This window comes from Lampetra planeri, chromosome 25 (assembly GCF_965212315.1).
Source record: "Lampetra planeri chromosome 25, kcLamPlan1.2.h2, whole genome shotgun sequence".
NCBI classification, from domain to species: domain Eukaryota; kingdom Metazoa; phylum Chordata; class Hyperoartia; order Petromyzontiformes; family Petromyzontidae; genus Lampetra; species Lampetra planeri.
Genome location: NC_136131.1, coordinates 4,246,082 through 4,262,040, shown reverse-complemented (window position 1 = coordinate 4,262,040; position 15,959 = coordinate 4,246,082). Strand labels below are relative to the sequence as shown.

The 15,959-nt window shown below is 46.9% G+C and overlaps 1 protein-coding gene across 3 annotated transcripts in view; it reads left to right on the top strand.

The window, feature by feature from the left end:
• Positions 1 to 1,928: 1,928 nt before the first annotated feature.
• LOC144727255 (estrogen-related receptor gamma-like) overlaps positions 1,929 to 15,959 on the top strand; it is a 402,552-nt gene continuing 388,521 nt past the window's right edge. The window contains exons 1-2 of one of the 3 annotated variants that reach the window (XM_078605948.1): positions 1,929 to 2,044; positions 3,613 to 3,788. The gene's annotated coding sequence lies outside the window, so the exon portion shown is untranslated. Of the gene's footprint in view, positions 2,709 to 3,612; positions 3,789 to 15,959 lie in introns of all 3 variants that reach the window. The other 2 variants (XM_078605949.1, XM_078605947.1) reach the window with 2 other exon arrangements.

The window sequence follows — 15,959 nt, the reverse complement described above, 5'->3', positions numbered from 1 at the left end:
CCGCGCGTGTTTCCACTCTCCGACCAATCACACCGCGCTGCTACCCGATCACTCCCTCTGGCACACAGCCAATCAGCAGCACTACCCCCACCCGCGCACTGACGCCTGCTCCTCCCCGTCAGCGCGCGTCACCACACACACACCCGTACATACGCGCTGGCACACGACATATACACCCAGCGCGTATCACCACTACACATGTATACTGGATGATATGTACTGCCATGAATGCTTGTAGACTATATATATACCGCACACGCGCATTAAGATAGCCCATTGTATGCAATATTAGCGGTGTATTTGTTGATCCGTTGACAAGCGTGAATTTTCAGCCAAAGATATCTCGCGAGCACCTATTGAGGCCGGTATCGGTAGGCGCTGGTGTGTTCAGTACCACAGCCTGACCGCCTTTGTCTCCCTACCGATGTCTGATAACCAGCATCAGCCACGGTGCCGTACTCATTTCAGACTCAGTCAACCTAAGGAAATTCGTTTGGACGGGTACATAGATTCGGTTGAGGTGGACAAACGTAGTTAGTGACTTTACCGAAAGAACCAAAGAGTATGGATTCCTGCAGTCACGAAAGCTTCAAATAAATATTGACCGAAAGTTGTTTGCACAAAGAAACTAGGCTCAAAAGAAAGTTGTCTCGTGTGTAGACCAATCAGTTTCAAAGACAATGCATACATTTTCAGAGTATGTTTTTTTTGTTTGTATTCTGACCACAAGTATTGTGGTTTAAAGCAGACATGATTCCTTGTAAAAGGTTTCAGTTTGGTGTTTTAACATCTTAACACCTGTTGTGTTTCCAGAAAAAAAGGGGAAAACCTATTCTCGTCTTCATTTGCACAAAGCAAAGGTGATCCCTATATATATACAAAGACACACACACGCAGACTGCTGGAGCAAGAACTGCTAATAGCGAGTGCCTGCTAAAAGTGGCAAATCACCCCGGGCCACCTTTGTCTCCATCGTGCTGATGTTTACACACAGAGCCGGAATGCAGTGATACCTTTTTATTTGGGGTTCAGTCAACCTAAGGGGGGGCGGGGGGGGATTGACAAAGGCAGGTGACCGTGGTCACGTTCGGCACAGTTTCCACGTGCGCATTGATGTATGTGGCCGGGCCAAAGACAAAGATCCCCCGTATAGCCTTATCAAGATAGTCGAGTCAAGTGCTGTGAACGAGCACCTATTAAATGGCTGGCGCGGCACACGAAGGGGTGGTGATTGGTCAACACCACTCCCGGCCGCCTTTGTCTCCCTAGTGGTGATATTTTACACACAGCACCAGGTACGGTGGTGCTCTTTCAAGGCTGAGTCGACAAAAGGGAGGCCCACGACCGCTTCAGATATTCGCCACTGTTAATGATCGCGAGCGGCAAATCGAACTCGGGTCGCCGGGTTCGTAGCGCAATGCGCGCTAACCGCTGCGCCACCGCTCCCTACAAAAACAAAGATCCCCCGTATAGCCTGTGACAGACTGTTGGGGCAAGTGCTGTTAGCGAGCACATATGAAGGCCGGCACGGCGCAACGAGGGGGTGGGTGGCCAGCACCACGCCGCCCGGCCGCCTTTGTCTCCCCAGTGACAATATTCACGCTGCGCACTCAGGCACTCATTTGAGGCTGAGTCGACCTAGGTGAGGACCGGTTCTCGATGATCGTCAACTGGCGTTGGCCCGCGAGCGGGAAATCGGAGCTCGTGTCTCCGGGTTTCGCAGCGCGGTGCGCGCTAACCGCTGCGCCACCGCTCCCCCTGGGCACAACAACACAACAACAACAACACAACAACCAGCGCACGTCAGGCACCAATGCCAGTCAATCGCCGGGCCCCCGGAGTGCTGTTTCCAAGGACGCCCGGGGCGTTACTTAAGGCAGGAGCGAGGCGGTCGAGAGAAGAGAGAGGAGGAGGAGGGTAAGGGGAGGGAGAGCGTGAGAGGTAGCAGAGGAGTCGAGAGTTGTTGTCGAACGGAGGCACCGCAGAAACACTTTTCTCTCTCTCTCTCGCTCTTCACTCGCCGCAGAACGCGCAGAGTCAATAAGTACGGGGAGACACACACTCACTCTCACACACGCAGACTCTCTCTCTCACACACAGACACTCTCTCTCACACACAGACACTCTCTCTCACACACAGACACTCTCTCTCACACACAGACACTCTCTCACACTCACTCTCTCACACTCTCTCTCACACACACACACTCTCTCACACACAGACACTCTCTCACACTCATACTCGCTCGTTCACTCCTCTCGTGTCGCACGCATCACACCACAGCAAGCACAGTGAGTACACACACACGCACGCACACTCACTCACTCACACACACTTACCCTCACACACACTCACTCTCACACACACACTCACACACACACTCAGTCACACACACACTGTCACACACTCACACACTCACTCTCACACACACACTCACACAGACACTCTCACACACACACACACACTCTCACACACACACAGCCACTCTGTCTCGCACACTCACTCTCACACACTTTCACACTCACACACTCTCACACACTCACACACTCTCTCACACACTCACTCTCACACAGACACTCTCTCACACACTCTCACACACACTCTCTCACACACACACACTCTCACACACACACACTCTCACACACACACAGACACTCTCACACATTCACTCCTCTTGTGTCGCACGCATCACACCACAGCAAGCACAGTGAGTACACACACATACACTCTCTCAAACACACTCACACACACAACACACGCGCGCGCGTCGCAATATTCCACGTACGATTTTCGACATCGTGCGGAATGATCTCATCCGTAAGCCGATTCCGCAACTGTGATTCCTTCACCGATTGGCGGTTTGCGTTTGTTCTGCGTGATTGTGCTACTACCCACCAGCCATGGGTGTTAAGTATTCCGCGCGTGCGTGCACGTGGAGTGTGCACGTACGTGGGCGCTTGCATGTGGAGTGAACACAATGCGCTTGTTGTGAGCAAACATTTATTTAGTAGCGCCCTGTGTCACTCATTCGTATAGACCGCACACTGTAATTGTATTGACGTTGTGTGCGTCTTCTTGTGCTCACTCGATGACTGTATCATACAGGCTGCTTGTAGTCACACCGCACCATCTGTGGCTTTAAGTATTCACTCTTCGGACGATGGGATCGTGCGTCACACACACCGCCACTCACAATAGCGTCGCTTTCGCCGCGTGTCCTGTGCGTTCACTCGATTCTCCATGTACGTGGTATCAATGTACAGCGTCAATATCTGGAGAATGGTTCGCCAAAAAAATTCTGAGTGCAAAGATCTTAACGTGTGCACGCTTGCGGCCACGCACATGTTCTCGAATCGATGCCCAGCATTTGCATTTTTTAAAAATATAAATGTGTTATTCAGGGTATGTGTATGCCCATAAGCACGTGTTATCATTTAATCGATACATACGTCCTTTGGTACAATCGCAGTTCACCGCGAGACATACAACAGTACTCACTGCGTGCCTACAGATGAATTCTCATTTTTTTTAAATCAATTTTGGATTTAATTTTTTTCGTTTTCTAATTAATTTCCTTCTGCCCCCCCCTATCCCCCTTCTCCCCCTACAAGGCACCGTGTAGAGAATTGTCGTGAGTACAGCGACGAAGCACTTCTATTACTAATGAGGCTTCCGTGAACGTTCGAAAGCAAACTTCTTGTCAGACATCCACCTCCCTTGCGCCGAGTCCAAGACGGAGCCCCGAGCGCGATTCCTCGACTGACGAAGCGCAGTGAGAGAGAGAGAGGTAAGTGCTTCACTTGTGTGTCTTCTCTCTGTCCACGACGAACGCTTTGCCCTGCACAAGTGAACATCTTTGAATGAGGTGAATGCATTGGCAGTGGGGGTTTTTCCCCTCTTTCTCTCATGCCGTTTCAGTAATTTCACACAAAAAAAAACAGAGAAAGTTTTTTTACTTGACTCTTGACTTAAAGCTTTCGTGACTGCAGGAATTAATGGATCTTTCGGTAAAGTCACGTAGGTAGAACCAATAATAGATCACGACGTTTCGATAGCCAGATAAACTCTCTATCCCACCAGAGGACGATTGCTTGTGTGGCGATCGAAACATCGTGATCTATTATTTCTTCTACCTACGTGGCTTTACCGAAATAACCAAAAAGTATGGATTCCTGCAGTCAAGTTTAATTTATTTGAACCTACCTACGTGACTTTAACGAAAGACCCACAGAATATTATTTAACTTGAATAGGTCCTAAAGGGAAAAGATCATGTGGCTCTCAAGCCAATGCTTGTCAGAAGCACACAACCGTATAACTCTAACGCATATCTGGGTTTAATCTCCTAAGCCAAAGCTTAAACTTAGTTTGAGACCTGCCTATAGTGTAAACCATAAACGTCACCTTCAATGTTATCCCTAAACCAAGTCTCGAGGCTTAGTTTATAGCACGAGATACCATTTTAAATATAACCCTCAAAACTAAGCTTCAACCCAATCCAACGTTTCTTGCACTTAAATACTCAGCAATATTAATTCTAGCCGTAATCTTAGCTGTAGCAATACAAATAGCAATACTACACACGTATTCAGTGATACTCATTGAAGACGACACACTGAACAATATTTGCCAAATACAACGGCTGACCTTTATTATGAATGGCACCGAAGCGTTCAGAAATCTGATGTGATTACCACTTCAGCGAATGTGGTACAGCGATGGCTATGTTCAAGAGCACTTTTGAATGTTGCTCTCTTTATTTGTTTGACCTCACACCGGTGTGCCTTAATCGGGGGACTGCCAAGGTGTCGTTCTTATAAAAGCTGTCAGAAGCATTCGAAACGTCACGTGAAACGTGCCTGCACGTTCGCATTCATGGCAATGTGTGTATGTCTTTATTTTTCCTTCCAAAGTAGCCGCTCTATTAATACTGCGTGACGTTACAGTTTATTATTCGTGCAGATGGGAGCCTCGAATGTTGCACTATAGATGAGGGAGTTCTTTATTTCACGCATCTCCTTCTAAAAAAAAGCTTTCCGACAGGGACATTAAATTTGGACTTTAAATAAATGCCCACGAAATATACAAAATAGGGCACATTCCATTGGTAAACATACACCTCAAGATAACTAACCCGGTTCGAAATAGTAAAACGGATCCCACTGCAGTATACTTACGATAAATTCGAAACTTCAGTGTGCAATCTGCGTAAATCCCCAGTCAGAGTGATAGGAAACCGAGAGAAAGAGAGAGACAGAGCGATGTGGAGATCAGCTTATAATGACTTGTATCATGCCGCAGAATTTTCCATCGCAATGTCATGTGTCATTATTATTGTGTTAAGCCGCGCTCTGTATTTCGAAGGCTAATTGTAAACGCGCCTCCGTTCACCAGAATGCGCGTTGGCCTGGTTGACCGAGTTGATTTCATTGATTGGGCCGCACGCTGGACGCACAGAAGACGATGCCACCGTTTAAGCTGCGGCGGTAGTTTCTTCAAAGGAGGGCCGCATACTTTTTTTGACATCGTTTGAGAAAAAAAAGAATCGCTTTTTTTCCCCTCCTCTCTTCCGCCGGTGACACGCGCGGACGGGAAAACCTTTCGGTGCGCCGCGCTCGCGTTACACAGCGACCAATATCATCCATAATACAGGTTTGTTGGGGCTAGATCGCGTAAATATATAAATGTGTCGTTAAACCCGCCACCACCCGACACAGCCAATTAGTAAGGGTTGTCACGTGAACAGAACGTGTCAATTCGTCACTAGTACAGCACACCGGTGTGTTGGAGAGCCAAGCCACAACATATACACTCTGAGTACGACGTTCCGCCAGTAGTTACAAAGTGTGTGCGTGGCCTTCTACATTGGCGGTATTAGAATGCGTTAAGTTTAACCCACTCCAAAAATGTTAACTAAAGCAAATGCATGCCCACTTAGCTTTGCAACTTTGAGTCGTGTCTTCAGTGCAACGCAGATTGGATTTACATCAACTAATTGGTTTTCATTATACTCGAGCTGACTTCTCCCACTGAGGTGGGCTCCTTGCCAGGATATACGTATCGCCTGCTGTGTAAATAAATAGAGTATCTCTTTGTTAGCTTAGATAGATCGTCTCTTGGGGTCAAGTGCTGTTAGCACTCCGTATAGAAGTTTGCCGGAGTTGCTTTAAGTGAGGGCCCTAATTACATTTCTAATAAATTACGTAATTAAAACTAGAATGCAGTCCTTTGTCAGTCCACAGCTGGATGAGGTCCTACTCGTGCCCTGTTGGTCATGCGGGTTGTTTGACTATACTTCACCCTTTAAAGTCATCGCGTGCCACTCATGCTCGCCATGCCTGGGAATCAAACTCGCAGTGCGCTAACGACAAAGCATTCAATATGTTCACAGATACATCGCTATCCGTGTGTTTACACGGTGAAACTCCACTGAGCCTCATGATATATTTCACAAGGCATTCACGGGCATTCACAGTCATTTTAACTATTTCGTTTTGCGTAATTAATGTATTACTTGGCATCCAGACGATTACACCAGCACACATTTTCCCATTCTTGCAATTGGCGATTGTTCCGGAGTACTTAATAACTTAAATAATTTACACTCCTTTGTAAATCCACTGCTGGATGAACGCATTCTGCTAACTCTCAGTCACGTGAGTTGTCTAAGCTTACGATACTACACTGGTCATTGTGGGTTGAAGAAAGTTGTAGGACAGTGAGTGTTTGGGTGGGATCAGGGGGTGCGGTGGAGCAGAACCAGTGCATCTGTCACTCGCCACTGATGCTTAGCCATGGCTGGGAATTCAACTCAGGTTACGGGGTTGACGGCGAGGTGCGTGCACCACTGCATCACTCCTCCATCCGTCAACACTCGCATCAACTGACCTTGAACCAGGTTTGAGAAACGCCAAGGTTTACTCGTTGTAGAAAGTATACGTAACGTGATGGTAAGGGGCGATAAGGGAGGCTGGGGCAATTACCGTCCTGTTCACAACATGCCCTTTACGTGCGAATGTGGCCTTAGTAGGTGCTAGCGAAGATACCTGAACCCAACAGTCTGTAAGGCTCAACTGGGTTGTTTGCCGGGCGGTGGTGGCTATGCATGCCTGTAATCCACTACTGTGGAGGCTAGGCTTCATGACGCAGGTGTCCAGAAACTCCCTTCCCATTGGGACCTGTGGTTGTCATACCCTGGCTTACCAGGAGATGGCAGTACAATTTTGGACTAATCTCCATCTGTTCCATCTGCACGTGATAGGGTGTTGCCCCGATGCCTACGTGGGATGTATCTGGGTACTCCAGTTTCCCCGCACACATATACACACTTATTCGCTGACAACACCTGAATATATATATAAAGGATGACAGAGCTTGGGAGGGAATTTGGTGCCAGCTCGTGACGTGGCTGCTGCCTTACCGCGTGTCCTTATTTCCTCGTGGGAAATCACCGGTGGTTGTCCTGTGGAAGAGATGGGTCTCAGGTAATTGGTAAGATGCATTGATCGAAAATCCATTGCAAGGAGGAAGCTGGGGTGCAAACAAAGTAAGGTATAAACATATAATTTGAATGAAACAAAATAAAACCTGCTGCAGTGTTTTCCGTGATCATCCGTATCATCTTGAACCAGACGCTCGAGAGAGAAACCTCACAATTTACATCGCGACAATTTTGTGGATTAAAGTTGTCTGCCATCTTATCCTCGCCAAACAACTGCTGCACTTAGTGTCAGACTAAATCCGCGTAATTTGAAACGCTTACAAATAACGCCCTCGCACATTTGACGTACGTGGAATGACGTAAGGGGCGCACATTTGGTGGTAGGGAAAATAAATTGCGGCTGCGCCAGCGCTCGACACCTGTCATCACCACAGTGTCGTCCCCGTGTCAGTCTGGGTGTTGCCTCTGTAAACCCCAACTCGGGGTCAAAGTGTGCAAAGGGTCACCGCGCCGCCCGATGCCATCGATGCCGCCACACTCCTCTGCCAACGTTGGCACTGTCGATTACCCAAGGGTCGGCCCTTCCACTCTCTCGCCATCCAGGCCGCGGTGTCTCACTTTGGTCTCCGGCCTCTGGGTGCCAGGCCATTAGCCGCGACCTCCGATGACCACGGTTGGCTGCGTACGGCGCGAGAGAAGTTCAACAGCAACAACAACCGTCATTCGCCAATAAGTGGTGGTGACGTCGCCACGGCGCTTGTGCCATGCTAGGTGCACTGTAACGCCCGCTGGCAGGAGGTCATGGGACAGACCCAGGTGCCATTGGTTGACTCACCGTGATGACTGGCAGATGCACTACCTGTGCCCCCTACTGTGCCAACTCGTTGTGTTTTAGCCGCCAGGTGCTCCGCAGTTATTGTTGTTGTGAGCATCCCAACAACAACAACAACACCTGCCCTCCTTGTCTGGCACGCGTCTTGCATCCCATCGCAATCTCGCCGATTCGGTCAAAGGCACTATTCTTGCCGCGTTGTGTTACGAACTTCCAAGTTGCTTAAACTATCTTGTAATGAGATCCCGAGCTAATTTTTGGCCTGCAGTTATGTTCGAGAAAGAACAAGGGGTCATTTTCTAGTTGCTTTGTTAACATTTGATGATGACCTATGTAACAACACAAGCATTACTCCTGCATGAAATATCCCTTTCTCGTTGCGAACGTTGACCTCTGCACGTTTGAAGCGGTTTACGCAGTCCACTGGAAGCATACAAGCGGATTTAAATATATACGTCCCTTAATGTAAAAAAAAAAGATCCCAAAAACTATTCCTACTTTCAGCCCACGTAGATTACCGATGCAAGTCCCGTGAGAAAGAGCGTCAATTGAGACGGGTAGGGCACACAGTATGGAAGATAAGAGCGAGCAACAAACCTCGTTGAGAGTTATTGATTTTGTTAGCTCATAGCTCCAGCGAATGCTACTTGTTTTAGGCTGAGTTCACATAAGAGAGGCCCATGTTCATATGATCGGACATCAATAGCTACAGTACTTGTTTTATGGCCAGGAATCAAATCTCGGTGGCTGGGTTCAGAGAACGGCGTGCCAAACACCACGACTCTCAACAGTAAACAAAGACAAAGATCCCCTATATAGCCGTTAACAGACTATTGGGGCAAGTGCTGTTAGCGAGCACCTATGAAGGCCGGCATGGAACTCGAGGCAATGGGTGGCCAGCACCACGCCTGGCCACCTTTGTCTCCCTTGTGGTCACGTTTACACACCGCACCAGGTACTGTACTCATTTGAGGCTGAGTCGACCTCGAGGAGGCCCAGGACCGGTTCAGATAATCGCCACTGGTGTTGACCATGAGCGACAATTGAACTCGGGTTCACGGGCACGTAGCGGAGTGCGCTAACCGCTGCGCCACCGCTCCCCACTAGGCACTCACACGCGCACACTCGACGTTTTCATTCAGTTTAGCAAAAAAGAGATAAGCAGACAATACGTCTCCTTCATACACCTGTCTGTCCACGTGACATAAATCACACTCTTCTTTACACAACCCATTGGCCACCGCAGCCTGCCGAGAGCGAACAATTTCGACAGCATTGATTCGGTACAAGCAACACTCTGGACCCGGTTTCCACAAACAGTGTCTCATCAGCAGAACCACGCTTTGCTTGAATCAATGTGGGTAAAATATGCATTCAGTTAAGATGAGCACAAATCGCACGCGCGAGTTTGTGCATGCGGGCGGGCGTGTGTGCGTAGCTTGTGTGTGTGCGTCGACTCAGCCTCAAATGAGTACCTGGTGCGATGTGTAGTGAACATCGCCACTGGGGAGACAAAGGCGGCCGGGCGTGGTGCTGGCCACCCACCCCCTCGTGTACCGTACCGGCCTTTATAGGTGCTCGCTAACAGCACTTGCCCCAACGGTCTGTTAAGGCTATACGGGGGATCATTGTTTGTTGTGTGTGTGCGTGCACGTGAATGCTTGCAGTTTATTTTCAGTTTTAATGCACAGTTGGGCTAACAAAAGTAGCTTCATACAGTAAATGAATAGCTGAACAGCACCCTGTACGTGTTTGGTGCTTGTGAATGAATCGCGTGTCGGGGCAGCCTTTTGTGTTCCGTTGCAATGTACAGCGTTGCCTCTTTGTTCACAGATCACTCACGGTGTTATGCTATTCGCAATGCCCGAACGGCTAAGCGGCACGCATTAGGAGCTACATTAACTGCTGCCGCCGAAGGCTGCCGACGTTAATGTTCAGGTTCCACCGTCATCAAGCCTCTGCGTATAATGACACCTGCAGTTAAAATCCAGAGGCTCGAAATGGCAATGTGTCCATTAGAAGTGATACCCTTATTTTATCGTCAAAATAATTTGGATTTTTTTTTTCGTCTTGGTGTGAAGAGGTTTTTGTGCTTTTAATTGTCATCGACAACGATCCTCTGCATAGTTTTACGAAGCTGTAGAGACCAGACTGTTTGTGAGCATCTATTTAGGCCTGCACAGCACACATGGGGAGTGGGTTATGGCTAACATGACACTCGGCCATCAATGTATCCCGATGCTCACACAATACACCAACTACTTGTCGGCTGTCAAGCTATTTCAATGTAAAACTACATGGCAGCAAAAACACACGTTACATTTGGTGGTGGAGCGGGTCTTTTTTAAATCCTTTATATTAAGTTCACTTGCGCGCTTGCTTGCTTGCGCGCTTACGACCGTGCAAATCTTTCAGTCGTTTTTTAACCCACTTCCCGTGATCCAATCGAGCTGACATTTTGCACACAGACTCGTTGTGCGTGACAATTTATTTTCTTGAATTTTTTTTTTCCAAAATTTCACACTTTTTAGGAAAAAAAATATATTTAATTACCAATTGCTTAATGGTGGCAGGCAATCATCTGACCCATAGGTGGCAGCCATCTCAAGCCAGAGGACGAGAGGACGCCCGTTTCAAAGACCAATGTGGGCTGGGTTGTGGCCCATTGAACACGCATATAAAGGATTTATAGTGAAAAACTTAGTTTTTACGGGTTAATTTTTTGTTTGTCCCCCTAACCTTCACATCAAACGTCTTTACTTGAACAACCTTCAGAGTGGGCAGAGGTCAAATTTGGTTAAGGTGGAGATGCCACCACATCAGATGCTCTTGCTACCACCACACCTTTCCATCACTCCGTTCCTTCTGCCAGGTCCGATGCATTTCTTAGAGAATCCAAGCATAGAGCTTTGGGACAGTGGTCCTCAATATTTGAAAATATAAATTGTAAATGTCGTGGTTTCACGCTTCAACACGCCGGTGGGCTAAAGCAGTGAACTATTTGTCTTGTCAACGTGACACTTTTTTTTGCTGATTGGCCGTGTCGGGTGGTGGAGGGTTACGACACATTTATAAATAACGCCATCTAACCCAAAAACGTTGATTATGAATAAATTTATTAACTAACCAAACTATTTCTTTTTAACCAGGTAAGGCCAACTCATCTGTATAGCTATTTTTCAGAAGCGACTTGGCTACAGATGATGATAGCTCAACAAAGTAATTTATCACGTGGACATTTATAGCAGCCAAATACTCTAAACGCGTGTTGATTCTAAATGTGGAGAGAGGACCCAGAGGAAAATCCACGCGACTATCACGGGAGGAGAACACGCACATTCCAAATGTTCAGGCGTCAGGGTCGGGATCAAACGCACGACTCCCTGTATACCAGGTGAAGGTAGTTAACATCCCACAATCAAGACCTCTGGTATACACAGCACAGCCTTCGCACCCCCATCAGCACCGGCCACCCTTGGTTTGAGAACGGCTGCTTTGGGTTATTCCCTACCGGCACACCAAAACACGCAGGGCCCTTTCCCCAAAGCCTGACTCGGCAAAAAATATTCCGAATCCCACCCACCCGAAAATTGAGGGCAAAAAAGTAATTCACGTTGGATATTCATTTCCACGCAGTCATTCATGAAATTTGTCACGAATGAGAACGTGCCGCAAACCTGAGTTAGCTTACCAATTTCAGACTCTGGTTGTTCGCAGTGGTGGCTCAAGTACAGTGGCGCAAGCATTAGTTCCCACCCGTACCACCTCAGCCTCTTCTTACATGTTGCCCACGTAAGCGTGCCGTGCATTGTTATCATTATTGCGCAGGTGTGCCCAGAGTGTGTCAAAAAAACAAACCAGCCAGCCTTATTCCATGACGACCCAACGCAAGAACTCCGTGTTCGCAGCTAGCTGCTCTGGACTATCTTGGCATGGTTCCACAGATAGCTAAGGTGTCATTAAGCACCCACTGTATGACAGCATTTGTCTTGACGACGAGCCAACTTTTTTTCTCCTCATATCTCTAAACCCTGCAGACCCTCATCATGCCCCCTCCGTAACATCTCCCCCATCCAGTATGACCTTGACTCATGCTCTGCTGAAAACCGTATCCGCACACGAGTAACCTTTTGCTTGATGTATTACGAGGACACGATTTCCCTGCTGCACTTCATGCTGACCTCCATCACCTTCAAACTCCAAATGAAGCGAATAAACATGAATAACAGAAATTATACGTTTGGTGTTTCACACCGTTTTTATAGCCAAAGGCAATCATACAAGTGGTGTTTGTGCTCGGTCTCGTGTCCGTCCCCGCACCTCCGATTAGCACGATTGGCTACGTACGGTGCAAAAGAAGTTCAACATGCAAATGTACGTACTTCGTGAGACTTCCAGCCTGCTGGGTAAAGAGGTGGCCATGAGGTGGCAGTACAGCAAGTGAGGGACCAAGATGGCGTTGCAGATTTCCTTACAAGTGTTATCCCCATATATATTTTTTACGGATGTGGTATATGGGGGTGGAGATCGTAGTTTCCTTCCACATACAACAACAAAAACCAAGTCCAGGTGTCTTCCTACACCTCTGTCGGTGTCTCTTTGCCAATGGTGGAAATTCCACATTCCTCGGCTTGGGGGTCAGCGTATCCATAGGACAACCATTAGAGACTCATACGAGGTGCTGTGCTTCACAACGGCTATTGTCTGCCAGTAGGGGGGGGTGGGCGATGTTGCCCTGTGGTTTTACCCAGTTAGGACATTTTCGAGAGATTTTTTTGTTATTTTGTACTTTTTTCTTTCGAATGACGTCATGGGATCTCTAACGTCCACTGTGTGAAGCAGACGGTGTGGGTGTAAGTTTTCGCTAATTTCTAGACTGGCAGTATTCGCAAGGGTGGCCGCTGAACTCGAACCGCAAAACGCGCTACCACGTGGCTACGAATGATGCTGTAAGGAAACTGTAATTGGTGTACAGGGGTCGTCATCTATGTTGGGAGCCCCTAACATCTGTGAAAAAGAGCTTTACAGCTCATCGGATTTCTTCAGTATAAATACTATGATTCTGACGGTGGTGGAAATTCCACATTTCCAATGGCGGATAAAACAACGACATCTGTTGACTCCGAAGTGGGACTTCTATTTTTAAACTCCCGAAGCGATGATGAGTCAATTCATGACCAGGATGTGAACTTATGTCCAAGAGAGCACTGCTACCGCAGTGCCGCTCGGCCGGTGATAACCATATTCTTAGGTTTTTTTCCGGTAAAGTCACGTAGGTAAAAATATTTAAATTTTAATTAATAAAATAAAAATACAAATACAAATAAAAAATCACGACGTTTCGGAGGCAACACAAACTTCCGTCTTCAGGTGGAACCTTCACAACCCGACAGCTGTATCAAGTAAATGAGAGGTTACAAGAGATACCACTCCGTATATATAATGGTTGAGGGGGGGCAGGAACGGCCCACTTTTTATTATTATGGTAAGGTGCGGCTTGAGACTACGAATAGACTACATAACGAATGACTGAGCCTTTATTATGGAGAGGTGCGGTTTGTGACTACGCCTAGCCTACGTAACAACATGCTGCATGATAACCACGTTGATTAACACTCAAAACGTCTCAATGTTTTACTTACGTGAGCAAAAGTGGCAGCACTTGCCTCCATAGACAGCCATGAACATTTGCTGGAACTTTACATAATCCCATGGCGGAGGTCAGTTCCTCCATTAGGATAGCCACTATACTCTTCGGTTCTTTTTCGGTAAAGTCACGTAGGTAGAAAAATAAAACTAAATATAAATCATATATCACGACGTTTCTATCGCAACACAAGCGGTCGTCCTCGGGCATAAACAAAATATCATCCAGCAGTCGAACTGCTGAACCAGCGAGAGAGCTGTTACAACAACGTTATATAGGTTATACATATACGTTATACATATATAATCTCTTGTTGGAACAGCTCTTTCGCTGGTTCAGCAGCTCCACTGCTGGATTATTTTTTTCATCCGAGGACGACCGCTTGTGTTGCGATCAAAACGTCGTGATATATTATTTTTTATTTTGTTTAATTTTTCTACCTACGTGACTTTACCGAAAGAACCAAAGAGTATGGATTCCTGCATTCACGAAAGCTTCAGATCAGGATAACCACTATTATAATTCACGATAAGTTTCCTTTGGGTTAAGATTGTATAGGCACAATGCAATTTGTTAACGATACCAACACGATTTAGCCCAAACAAGATCATTAAGAAGCATAATATTGGTCATGAAAGGCGACGTATGAAAAAAAATAGCACTAATTATTTCGTTCACAATATATACTGTACGATACTTGAAATTGGGTTTGTAAGCATCACAAAATCGTCTGCTGATATTGACGTAACGGCTTATTCAATCGAATTACGCACACATTTCCTCTTGGAACAATTACATTTAACGTTCGAGGAGACATTCCAATTGTGCGTCGTTAACCGACAGGCGAGATACAATCGTAGAAATACACGGCTTCCCCTTCTGACGCTCCGCGCGTTAACTGGCGGTGCATTTTCCCCGCGACGATTGTCACCGCGCGCGTTCCCGTTTGTATTCGTCTTGAAGCATCATGCTTCAGAGCACTTGCCCCCTGAAGCTGGCTCGCAGCCAACCAGAGAGATGAGACGCTGAAAAGAACAACTCACTCGCGACTGCTTTTTTCTTACCGAGTACGGACGCCTTAGCCGTCAGGTTAACATCTTGCCACTGTGGCGAGATGTTGACTCCCTCGCCTGGTATACAGGATGTCGTTGGGTCGATCCCAACCCTGACGCCTGTATATTTCCAGGTTGCATGTTCTCCCCGTGATCGCGTGGATTTTTCTCTGGGTCCTACGGTTTTTCTCTCCACATTTAGAATCAACAGCACGCGTTTAGAGGATTTGGCGCATTCAATTTCCACGAGATAAGCCACTTCGTTGAGCTATCATTTGTGAGCAGGCTGCTTCTGAAAAAGAGTTTAGTTTTAGTTTTAACCATCATGAGCTTCAAGTGGGGCTTTCCTTCGCTAATTACTCTGCAACGAAGTGATTTGAGGAAATGTACGCGACTTGTTAAATACAACTAAGTATGGATTTTTTTTTAATCGGGTGTGATAGAGTGATGCTTCTGATGGTTATTTTTTAAGGTAAAGGTGCAGCCCTGAAATTCCTTGTGTCAGGCCACGCCAGCAGAATAACTCCCCACTTTGCTCACAGTGCGTGCTCGAAACAGATGTTGCCTCTTTACCATCTGTAATGCAGCCCTGCAGCTTCAAATTGACACAGCCTGTGCGCATTTAATGTAAATCAATTCATGGATCTGTTTTTGACCGTTTTCTCCCCGGTATCCCTTCATAGAAAAAATAGTTTCATCCATCAAGTGTCAACACATATTCCCTGAGTTTGCAAGCCAGCGCATTGGAAAGTGCAGTCTCTAAATATGTCATTCAATCTGGCTGCCCTCTCTCTGCCCTGAAGAAGAACAATTGCATCAGATATTTCATCCTACTTTATTTTCGTATAAGGCATTGGTGATGACGTGTAGAGGTTTTGCGTTTGGCTTTGTGCTTGTACAGCAATGGCAACACAATATCTATGGAAACATTATTTTTATTAACTCACATTGTTCTGTACATTTGGCATGAAATGTTAGTCGATGTCA